This window comes from Lissotriton helveticus, chromosome 1_1, assembly GCF_964261635.1.
Source record: "Lissotriton helveticus chromosome 1_1, aLisHel1.1, whole genome shotgun sequence".
Lineage (NCBI taxonomy): Eukaryota > Metazoa > Chordata > Amphibia > Caudata > Salamandridae > Lissotriton > Lissotriton helveticus.
In genome coordinates, this window is record NC_136057.1 from 1,917,789,026 (window position 1) to 1,917,802,148 (window position 13,123).

A 13,123-nucleotide genomic window follows, 5' to 3' on the forward strand; every position below is an offset into this window, starting at 1 on the left:
ACAATTTGCAAATCGCAAAATGCAAGCGTCGTGAATCTGGCCCTTAATGTGCAGATATTTTACACTTAAAGTGTGTGCATTATTTTAAATGCACTTGCTGTAAACATGAAAATAGAACAAAATGCTTATAGAATAGCTTTTAACCCCGCCACCAGAGGGCCCATGATCACAGTTGCCTTACTTTTTTAATGCAATTCAACCCTCACGTAAATGAATAAGGCGAGGAAATGTGAACAATAAACAAAGACACACATCCAGGCTATCTTCATACTACTTACTGAGACATTTGCACCCCCCTGTGAGTGCTGCCTTGGACCCCGAGTGGGCACACCCTAGAGTTTGAAAACTTCTGTTGTAGAAATAGAATAAAAAAATTAAACTGCCTTTGTTACCCTATGTCAGACCATATTTGGTGGGTTCATAGGCAGGCTGGAGCTACTGGGACTCATCTGCCCTGCTGTGTCTCCGACTATTTCTCTAATATCAGTTGTTAACATTTAGAATGCATGCCTTTACTATGCATCTCATACAACAGGTTGATATACCAGGGATACTCAAAGTACGGCCCAAGGGCTGCATGCGGCCGTCCTGACCTTTAATTGTGGCCCCTGGTGAACAATGGCACTGAGCTGCTGTTCAATTAAAAGAACAAGAAAAATCAGAAAGCTTCAAAACAAAAAAGTATATTTTATTTTCATGTTTTACACATTAGCTAAAGTAACAATAATAAAGAAAAGAAAGTGCCCCAGACAACGTATCTTTAGGAACACCTTTAGTTTCAGACAAGTTTAGTTTTAAACTCTCTGCAAACAAGATTATTATATTAACATGCATGAAAGTATTACCTTAGTAAATCAGATTGTCACTGCATTTAGAGACATTTATTAGCAGTGACAGTTTTCAAATATGCTCTTGGAAACTTTCGTGCCTCCCCTCATTCTGAAAAGAATGCTAATAATGAACCAAGAGGGAAGTCTTTTTGTGGAGCCTTGGTTGTTATATAATTGGCACACCATTATAGTTTATTAAATAAACCACGAGAAGGTTTTGCACTGCACATATCCTATTTCTCATCTCATGTATTGTAAGGGGCTCCCATATCTGTTAATGAAGAAATAAGAGGTAAAGTGAAATGAACATATTGCATAGTATCACACAATTTCATCAAGTGGGGAGGCCAGGACCGATAGCAGGTTTACTGGTTTCACATGTTGCAATTCAGCCACCGGATGAGTACCTCTTTTCCTCTCAGGTTTCACCTTAGAAGGCAATGCTTTAACGTTAATTCTTGATACATGAGAATAGAGCAAAGGTGGCAGACGGAAGTCACGTAAAGACTCAGGGGCATATTATCAAGGGGGTTTATCTCCGCTTTTTTGGCTTTAAAAGCCAAGAAAGCGGAGATAAAATTATCTCCCTATTACCTAGCTGTCGCTAACACCAGTTAGCGACAGCTAGTAGGAGATAGTGACCATCTTGGGCCCCACTTTACATGTCAGTGATATTTATCACTAATGATATGCAAAGTGGGCGTGCCAAGATGTTAGCGACTGGAAACAGTCGCTAACATCGCTATCTCCTATTACCAACTTTTGGAGATATTCGTGCTAAGCGCGAATATCTCCAAAAGCTAACACCTGCCCTGAGCAGTTCTTAGCCATGTTATCCAATGGGAGGTGGATAACATGGCTAAGAACATTAGCTCGGTAATGCATGAATATCGCTGACTTTTCAGCGATATTCATGCATTGCAGCCGTTTTTTATCGCATTTGCGATAAACCTTGGTAATACCAAGGTTTATCTGCGATAAAAATCGCCGCAGCTTAGCGGTAAAATTTTATCTCTAACCAAGCAATAGCGATAATTATCGCTATTGCTTGGTAATATGCCCCTGAGTTTGTTGTCCACACCATGCATCTGCTTCGCGTCCCTCTACGCTCACCTTTTATTACCCCGACCCTCCAAATGTTGACACCCGTGCGGCCGTCAGGTGTGCCACAGACACTAATTTGCGGACCCTGGGGAAATGTTTTTGAGTACCTATGATCTATACGACACATACGTAAACACCTACAATGTAATAGATATACATACATATATTACCAACTGGCAGTTGCCAATAGGTAGGTATATTTAAGGCCATGCTTTTGGAAACTTTTTTTGACATGCCTACAGTTTTATTGCTGTTGACGAATCTTCATGAAATTTTCCCAAAAAAGTGTCATAGTGCATGTGAAGTTCCGGGGTGATCTGTCAAGAGGAGACCAAGAAAAAGGGCGAGGGGGTAAAAAAAGTGTATTTCCCATCTTAATTCCTATAGAAATTTGAACAGAACAACAGTCCGAATCACTTGACGAAATTACACCAAATTTGGCAGGAAGGTATATTTTATTTCGCAGATCACGCTTTCAGTTATCTGGTGTAAATCTGTACAGTAGTTGTTGGGAAATTTAAGGAAACTCTCATTTATATATCTGGGATTGTGGCTAATCCGTAAAAATGTTGCAATTAATAGCAAATGACACGCCAAGATGAATGCCATTATTGGCAACTTGAGCAGAGTTGCGGATGCAATTTTACCTCATAGTAACAGTAGAAGATGGCAAAAGGGGTCAGGTGGGATTTGTCCTGACTCCGTGAGTGGAATATAGGGGTGTTTGAGGAACCCCTTATGAGTATAAGGGGTTGCTAATTCGGAGCAATCATCAGCTTGGCCCACCCATGTAACATCACCACAAATTTGCGCTTGTACGTCGCCACAAATTCACAACTATCATTGAAAAAAATATATTTTTATACTCCCACTCTGTCTCACTTAGACACCCACACACCCACTTACAGACCCACTCTAAGACTCACCCACCAACTCACAGATCTACTCAGATACTCATGCCCCCACTCACAGACCCACTCAGAGACTTATGCACATACTCCCAGACATAGTCAACGGGCGCCATTCAGGACCAGATGTGGTATAAACTGCACTGCTGTAGGGTAATATGTAAAGAATCTGGGGCCAAGAGCTGCATGAGGCTGAGCAGCGGGACAGATAGAGAGAAGGAAATTAAAAGGAAATGGAATACATAAAGATATCGTGATTACAACATAGTAACCCTACCCACCATGATCCCACAATCGGGCCAAATAAAATCAGCCCAAGCTCACAAACCAGGTAATCATATAGGAATTCATCCTGAAGGGGTCGAGTAAATCACCTAGCACTCTCCTTGCACATAAAGCACCAGGTGATTGGAAGGGGAAGGTTTATTGGGCCAGAAGTGGCAACAACAACGCAAGCCTAACAAGTTCAGACTACAGGTTCAGTGAATCAGGGGAGTATTGTCGGAGATCTCTGGTTTCAGCATGGTCAATGTGAAAGCAAGCAGGAACAAGCAACATCAAAAACTCTTCACATGGTAGGTCAGGCCTATTTAGTAATTGTTGCTGAGTTTACATTGGCTGAAGCGACAGGAGAAGGCTGGGGGAGGACCTCCGCCAGTGGCAACCCTCTACCGAACTTGGCGGCTGCCTTCAGGCCAATGAAAAGGTGGGTTTTACCTGAGTGGTGTATACTGGGTTTGGCAGGGTATAGCAAGGAGTTATTGCCAGCTGTTTTCTGAAGGGTGCGTTTTACAGGAATAAAATCCTGCCTGGTAGCCTGGACCATGATGATAAAGTCCAGGAAAAAATAGATCTCACTACCCTGTAACTGTAGCTGTCTGTGCTCTCTGGCAAGATAAAGCTGTGTCCCAGTCATGATAATTTAGGAGCCTAGCTATTATCGGGCGGGCAGAGGTCCCCTGAGGAGGTCATGGCCCATGTGACCTCTGCGCCCTCTCAATGATAAGCATGAGGGATAGAGCTTCACCAAAGTGGGTTCGTAGCATCCACTCCACAAAATTCTCCCTGCATCCCATTGTGGTTGACTTAGGAACACCCAGAATGCACAAATTGTTGTGCCAAGAAAGTGACTCTAAATCTTCATTCTTGTTCCGAATAACTTTTAGGGCTTTCTCCATCTGGAGTAGGCATTCACCCATCGAAGAGTGTGATTCCTTAACCTTCGAAGTACAGTGTTCTAGTTGGTCCAGTCTCTCATCATGTCTAGCTACCTTTTACTTCAGACGATCAAATCAGTCTGCCAGCAAGTCTATTTTGGAGTGAATGGTATGTAAGATTTGCTTGAGGTCCAGAAACATGGAGCAAATATCCAGCTCCAGAGCCGAGCCCCCTTCAGCCTGGGAGCTCTGGCACAGACTCCTCCCGCGATGTTTCCATTGTGCGCGTTGTCATGCACGGCTAAAAAGGCACCCAAGATTGTCTATTATCATTCTTTTCCATACACCAGCGATTTTGGCACCAACTCCAACATAGCCAATTGAAGTATTAGGCCAAGGCAGATACAATCAGCTAGTCCACCTTCAGAGGAGGAAGTCACTGGGATCTGAGAGGGAAAGGTGGGTAACCACCTCTCCGTAAATGCACCACAGGCTGCAAGCATGGGCCAAGAGATGCAGAAAGCCCCAGCTGTGTACGCAATGATACGCATCACGCAAACTCACTCCAGCATCAGCCTGTCCCAAGTGTCCATGCATCGACATCCAGGAGTTCTCCAACAAGGCTGTTCCCACTGGGGCAAACATCCATGGTGGCCTGAGAGAAGCCAGAGGCCTATAGGAAGTGTCTAGAATCACCAAATAGGCAGGGGAGCCCACAGCAGCCCCAAGCACAGAAAATAATCTAGTAGGGGACAAGCGTGCCACACATTACAAATCAAGCAGCCCAGGCGAGGGCCTGACAACACCAAGGAAAAATCAGTCCCAGCCACAATCACAGCCAAAGTCCTGGGCTGCCAGCCCCAGCACCACAGGAATTAGCATAAGGCAGTTGGGTTCAGCCGTGGTAGGCAGCAGTAGGAGGGAGGGGGATTCCCAACTAATTTAGGCTCAGTTGCGTCCCAGGGGGGGCATATGCTAAGCAACACAAAGCCTCTCTCCCTCTCTCCCCCACAGGTCACATCCCGGGGCCGTTCAAAGGCCAATGGGTATTCATTCACTGGTGAAGGTGTACCATCTTTGCAGAGGGGCCACCAGCAGGCCTACCACTCAAGGGCATCGATGGAGCGGAGTTCAGAGGCGGGCTTCTCCTTCCTGCACCAGGCATGCCAGCAGCAGTCGCAGTCTGCAAGGAAGGACTCCAAGTGGCAGGGGCGGCAATTCGGTCCCTCTGGTGGCAAAATGACCAACAAACAGCAGGCACTCAAGGGCGTCAGGTTTGGGCAGCAATTACATATTTGCTCCGATGTTGCATCCGGCCACAAATGAATGTCGGATGTCTGGTCCAACAGGCAGAGCCTCCTCATAGGGAAGCCATAATTTGGCCAGGCAACGCCCCCCCCCCCCCAATCACATACTATCTTTAGTGGCTCAACATGACTATAATTAAACACTATCTCTATAGGCACTTGAATATCCCTAAAACAATACCTTGTCTCCACAGGGACTTGAACATGACTATTGCCATACAAGAATTCTGAGAGTTGTTAAACATGGGGAATGCGATTACAACGGGTACTCTAACCCTAGCTTTCCAACCTACCTCCTTGTATAATCCTTGGCAAATCAAATAATTTACCTATTTTACATTTCCCTATCTCTCATAATTTGTGAGCACCTACAAATAGGCTAAATAGCTGAGTCCACTTACTTGAACTTGCCTTACTAACTTTTTTCCGGTGAGAAATATATTATTGTCAAAATCCGAATATTGTTTGGCACTAGGACAGATGGAGCTATCCATACATGTGTAAACAAGCACATTGTTTAAGAACAGCACTGAAAAGTAAATATTTTTCGATATGCTCTTAAATGTTCAAACAACATGTGACAATTTGGGCGTATGTCCTCACAAGGTTAGTAATGCATGTTCTTTTCTTCCAGCAGTGATGCATCATTACATTGCTCATATATCATGTTTATTAGGTTGATGACTCTTTCACTGGTAGACACATCAACGAAGGGTAGTAAATTGCTTGTATGTGATTACGATAAAATAGGACGAATTTCTAGCCATCTTCATATCTACTATTTGGACAGTCGAAATGTGTACCTTCTTGCAAAGGTATGCACTTCTGGGATAAACTCACTACAAGTCCAGATCTTGGAAGAATCCCCAGATGAGTAATGTGATGGAGGGATGAAACAAAGCAGAATTTAAGATGAGGTAATGGATCAGGCTTTTATCTGTGCACTTGATCTGAGCACATTCAAGCTCCTAGAAACCCGAACCTGCTTCCTTCAGAAATCAGACTCAGTCTTCGCTCATGACTTTCAGACAGGAACTAAAGAAGGCGCAATCTGAGATTTAGGGGTAGCTTAAAAAAGTGTCCAGGATCCCAACCTAGGGCCTCATTTATGAAAAGTGACGCATCGCTGCGTGAAAACAGCGATACGTCACTTTTCACTGCGCTCTCCCTGCGACATGATTGATGCATCATATTTATAATATGGCGCATCATGTCGCAAGGAGTTACAGATACGTCAGTATTTCTGACATATCTGTAGGCGCAAAAGTGACGCATTGCTGGAGTGTGTCACAAAAGTGACGCAACTCCAGCAATGCTTCCTTTCACATGGGGAAAGCCCCATGTGAAAGGGCTTGCGTCAGTCTTACGCCTGCTGTGAGGCAGGCGCAAGATTTTGACGCAACAGCGTCCTAAAAGTGACGCAGTGAAATCTCATAGATTTCACTGCGTCACTATTACGAGGCTTTTTGCGGGTGAACGCCCCCTCTGCATACATTATACCTGATGCAGGTATAATGTAGCGCAGGGGTTTACAAAGTGACGCATCTGCTTAGATGCGTCACTTTGTAAATAGTGCGCATCAGGAGGCATGTTTTACGCCGCCGATGCGTCACAAAAAGTGACGCATCGGAAGCGCAAAATACACGCAAGGCCTCATAAATGAGGCCCCCTAGAGTGTACTATTAGAATACAGCAATCAATTACCCTCACCACCACCTCAATTCAGGGAAACAGGTGAAAATCTAAACCCAACCTATGTTGGAGGTACTTCAGAAGGCTGAACTAGTGCATTAATTTACAAAGATGCCCAAAAATAGGGGATGGCCCAGCTGTTTCATTAATCGACATTTGCATAATCAGAGTTGACAGACAAATCCTAGTGAAATTAAAGAACTCACAAAAGAGAGGCACTGACACCAATTGGTTTCTGTTTCGGAAAATGGGAATACATGGTTTGCTTTAACATGTGCTTATCATCAACTGCTACCTGAAAACGTAGAATAGAAGTGTGTCAACAGTTTCCAAGGCTATTTAACCCAAACTTTCCAATACTATTGTGATGGTGTTCATGAAGGGGCAGTTCACTGAAAAGAGGAGGATCTATCAGAAGTTTTGAAAATAAAAATCAAGAGAAATTCCAGTGAACAAGTGATTACACACATATTTGCAAAACAAATATTTGTTACTTTCTATAGTGCTTTGTTTTATTTATTTTTATTATATTATTTACATAGTGGGCCTCCTCACATGGATGTATGACGTTACTCCGCATACCGTTACAACTACCTACCATTACAACGCGACCATTACAACGCATACCATTACAACGCATAGCGCTTTGGGGTGCTGGATAGTGGTAAGTATAATTTACTATTCTAACTCCAGTCCCCGTGGACCCTAGGGAAGGTGTTGGATAGTAAATTATACCATTCCCTATCCTATAGCGCCCCCCAGCGCAATGCGTTGTAATGGTATGCGTTATAAAAGTCGCGTTGTAATGGTAGTGCGGAGTAACGAATGCGTTGTAACAGGTGCATACCTCCCCCGTGTATCAGATAATTTTCCCCAAAAAGTGTCATAGCGAGTCATGTGCATGGAAAGTTTCGGGGGATAATCTGTCAAGGGGGACCAAGAAAAAGGTCGGGTGTGTAAAGAAAGTGTGTTTCCCGTTCTTAATTCCCATAGAAACTCTGAACACAACTACAGCCCGAATCGCTTGACGGAATTACACCAAATTTGGCAGGAAGTTAGATCTTATTTCGCAGATCACACTTTCTGTTATCCGTTGTACATCTGTACAGGAGTTGTTGAGGAATTTAAGGAAAGTCTCATTTGTGTATCTGGGATTGTGGCTAATCCATAACAATTTTGCAATTAATAGCAAATGCACATGCCAAGACGAATGCCATGATTGGCTGTCAGCAACATGAGCAGAGCTGCGGATGCCATTTTACCTCATAGTAACAGTAGAAAGTGGCATAAGGGGTTAGATTGTATTTGTCCTGACCCCATGAGAGGAATATAGGGGTGTTTGAGGCATCCCTTATGAGTATAATGGTGAACAGTCACAATATTGAAAAATAAATATCGAATTGACAGAATATCGAGTTTTTTTATATAGAACGGACAGAATATCGAATTGCCAAAATATAGTGGTGCAGAATATCCAAATTCAGGTAAGAAATATCGATTTCCATACTATAGAAGTTAGTAATATCGACAGTCATAATATAGTTGTTAAAAATATCGATTTTTTTTATAGTGTTTTAAGTGATATTATATGTGTTAAAAGTATGTATTATTTTTGTAATGTATGTTTGTATTTTTTTAAAGTAATGAATTTTATGTTATTTAACCTCATGGCTGCTGGCGACGGCCAACGGCCATCGCATGCACTACCTGTGGAGTGCTGCGCACGTCTGTTGGCCGTCAGGCCCCGCCCTTGCAATAGAACGTTCCGCACTAGCGCGGAACATTCGACGCAGTTAAGGTGTTATTTTTTGCGTAATTTAATTCTGTAGCGGGTTGTGGGTTTATAGGGGAATAGGGTGGGAAGTAATTTAATTGTTATTAAGTAATTATTTATTTTTATTTATTGGTATTGATATTTATTGTTAATTAATTATTAATTATTTTTTAGTAATTGGTAAGAATTTTGTATTAATTGGCAATTCATTTTTAATAATTGATAAATTGATAATTATGTTATGTTATGTTATGTTATGTTAGTAAGCACTTATAAAGCGCGCGTACACCCTTAGGTTTCGTGGCGCTGAATACTGAAGACTGTTGCAGCCGAGTTACTAGACATAGGCTTGCTCAAATAGCCATGTTTTCAAAGCCTTTCTAAAGCGAGGAGGTTATTACAGCTTCTGAGTGCCAGAGGGAGGGAGTTCCAGAATCTTCGGGCCAAGTGGGAGAAACGGCAGCCTCCCTGACATTTGCACCTGAAAGACGAAGTGGTGAGCAGGAAATGGTGGGCTGAGCGGAGACTGCGCCGCGGGGTATATTTGGTGATCATGCTGCTGATGAATCTGGGGCTTTTGCCGTGCAGAGCCTTAAAGGCTAAGCAGCCAGTCTTGAAGGATACTCGATGGGCTATCGGGAGCCAGTGGAGTTGTGCCAGGCAAGCTCTGGCTGACAACCACTTAGGTTGTTTATGAATCAGTCTTGCTGCCTGATTCTGGACCATTTGAAGCCTTTTTTACAGACCTACAGGTAGGCCGAGGTAGATAGAATTTGAGAAATCGAGCCGTGAGAGTATTAGTGCAAGCACCACCTGAATTAAAGCTGAATGGGTCAGCAGGTGTGCGATTTTCCTGATTTTCCGTAGTTGGTGGACACTGGAGGAGATCACGGCTCCCACCTGCCCACGAAGCGAGAGGTCGGCATTGATGGTGACCCCTAGGCGTTTCACGGAGGGAGAAGGGATGGGTGGAGGTCCGAGTTCTGGAGGCCAGAAATGCGTGCCCCAGCTATTCTTGCTGTTCCAAGGCAGGAGCAGCTCCGTCTTGCCTGGGTTTCAGGTGGTTAACGTCAATCCAACGCTGGATGTGAAGCATGGTGGATTGAAACTCAATTACGGCGTTGCGGGAGCCAAGAGGGAATATGATCTGAAGGTCATCAGCATAGTTGAAGACAGTGATGTTTCTGTTTTTTAGTGAGCGAATTAGCGGTCTCATGTATAGATTGAAGAGCAAGGGGGACAGAGAGGAACCATGTGGGACCCCACAGGTGGAGGTGAGTTTGGGGGCAGTGAAGTTTCCAAGCCTGACTGCTTGAGTGCGGTCGGCGAGGAAGGATTCAATCCATTCTAGTGCGGGGCCATGCAGGCCTGCTTGCTCGACACGGTTCAATAAGGTGGTATGGTCGACCGTGTTGAACGCGGCCAACAAATCCAGGAGCACCAGAGCTTGATGGTCGCCCCTGCCTGCGTTAGCTCTGAGAGTGTCCAGAACTGCCAGGATCACAGCCTCCGTAGAATGCGCTGGACGAAAACCAGCTTGGTTTGGCTCTAAGTAGTCCGAGCATTCGATGAAGCTAGACACACAGCTGGCTATGTGGGCCTCCAATATTTTTGCCAGGAAGGGGAGGAGGGAAAAAGGATGGTAGTTGACAGGGTTACTGGGGTCCACCCCTGGTTTTTTTATGAGGGGAACTACCGTGGCATGCTTGAAAGCCCTAGGGACCTTGCCTTGGGCCAGTGACTCATTGAGAAAAGGAAGCATGCTCTGAGGCAGGACGGTGAATATCTCTTTTGAAACATGCGGGGGACAGCAGTAGTCAGGAGATCCAGATTTAACATGGATCATGAGTGCTGATAGGGGTTTAGGACAGATGGGTTGGAGGGTGTCTAGTATGCTTTGATTTTTAGAGATGTCTTCAAGGGATGTATGACATTACAACGCATGTTTTTACCATGTATGCCTTTACAACGCGGTTTTTACAACGCAAACCTTTACAACGCATAGCGCTTTGGGGTGCTGGATAGTGAATAGTTTAATTTACTATTCCAACTCCAGTCCCCGTGGACACTAGGGAAGGTGTTGGATAGTAAATTAAACTTATTCCCTATCCTAGAGCGCCCCCCAGTGCAATGCGTTGTAATGGTTTGCGTTGTAAAAGTTGCGTCGTAAAGGCACTGCGTGGTAAAAGTTGCGTTGTAAAGGATGGTTCCCGTCTTCAAGTGGTTCCGAGTTGGTAGTATTGGGGAGGCTGACTTTGATGGAAGAAATTTTGTCCAGCAAAAAGTTATTCAGAGAATTACAGAGTTCTTGAGAGGGTGTCTGCATCGGCGAGGATCTAGTGTCGTTACATAAGTCATGTACAATTTTGAAAATTTCTCTGGATTTGTTGTGAGCATTAAGTAATTTCATGAAAAAGTAAGCTGTTTTAGTGGTCGAGATGTCTATTTTGTATTCTCTACGGGAGGTGACAAATTGTTCTGTCTTCGACTGAGTATCTTAATCTCCATTTTCTCTCGGTTTGGCGCAGCTCGAGTCTTTGTTTTTTGAGGTCGGTGGTAAACCATTTATGCGCCTCAGAGTGGCAGGCACGAGAGAATTTGACGATAGGGGCGTGAGTGTTGGTGGCTGATAATAGCCACTCTGTGACCTTTCCCTCCATGGAGTTGACATCCCGGCAGAAGGTGGGTGCCGAGTTCTCCAGAGTTTTGATAAAGTCTGATTTGTTTAAATAATTCCACTTTATCTTAATTGTATTAGTTTATTATTCATAGCGTGTTGTGGGTTTATTGGGGAATAGGGTCGGAAGTAATTTAATTGTAATTAAGTAATTATTGAAATAATTTTTGTGTATTGATAATTAATTTGCTGTTAAATAATTATTAACTGGTAAAAATGTTTTTACTTATTAATTTTTGGTACTGAAAAGTAATTGGTTGTTAATTAATTATTAATAGGTAATTAATTTTTAATAAATAATATTTATTGGTATTTATATTTAATTATGAAATGTTTTGTAATTGGTAAATCATTTTAATAAATATTTTATTGGTAATGATAATTAATGTATTTTTCTTTAAATATTAAATCATTACTTTTCCTAGTGTTGCACTCACTGGAGTGGGAATAATAATTTTTACCTCTACGCTATCCAACACTTTCCCTACTGTTGCACTCACTGGAGTGGGAATAGTAATGTTTACTCCTACGCTATCCAATGCTTTCCCTACTGTTGCACTCACTGGAGTGGGAATAGTAATTTTTACCCTTACGCTATCCAACACTTTCCCTACTGTTGCACTCATTGGGGTGGGAATAGTCATTTTTACCCCTACGCTATCCAACGCTTTCCCTACTGTTGCACTCTTTGGAGTGGGAATTGTAATTTTTACCCCTACACTATCCAATGCTTTCCATACTGTTGCAGTCAATGGAGTGGGAATAGTAATTTTTACACTCCCACTGTCCAACACTTTCCCTACTGTTGCACTCACTGGAGTGGGACTAGTAATTTTTTCACCATCGCTATCCAACGCTTTCCCTACTGTTGCTCTCTCTGGAGTGGGAATAGCAATTGTTACCCCTATGCTATCCAATGCTTTCCCTACTGTTGCACTCACTGGAGTAGGAATAATATTTTTTACCCTCCCGCTATCCAGCGGTTCCCATACTGTTGCACTCCCTGGAGTGGGAATAATAATTTTTACCCTCCTGCTATCCAACGCTTTCCCTACTGTTGCACTCACTGGAGTTGGCATAGTACGTTTTACCCTCCCGCTGTCCTACGCTACAAATCTTGAATATTAGAGGGAAAAGCCTAGCCAGCGACCAAAATGGCCGCGTAGGGTATCGGCTCTGCCGACTGCCGATACCTGCAATTTCATCCTGCAGACTATCCTGATCCCATGCCCCACACCCTGACACGGGAGTAGAAGCGGGGGTGAAATCCGTGACTCGGCAGCAATGTTGCAATGCCCGCAAGATTGAGGCCTTGTCCGGCGAGGAAGCCGAGGCCTCGCGTGGTTGTCTAGCCGCCCGGGAGTGCATTAAAATCGGGGGCCGCTGACCGGCTGACATCGGTCCGGCCGGGAGCACAGGAGCCGGACCCCCAGGCTATCGGTGAGCTCGCTGCTTCAGGGGAGCAACAGAGTTGGTTGCGGAGGGCGTGGACGCCCGCACAGGGCTGGTCTGGCCCGAGCAACTGGAGGAAGGAGGTACATGGCGTCAAGCCCGGCCGAGGGTGCACACAGGCGGTGCCGTGGATTGCCCAACACCGGCATAGCCACTAAGGGGAATCGGCCCCAGAATAACTTGAGCGTCCGTAGTGAGTCGGGGAGAGGTGAAGAGGAAGAG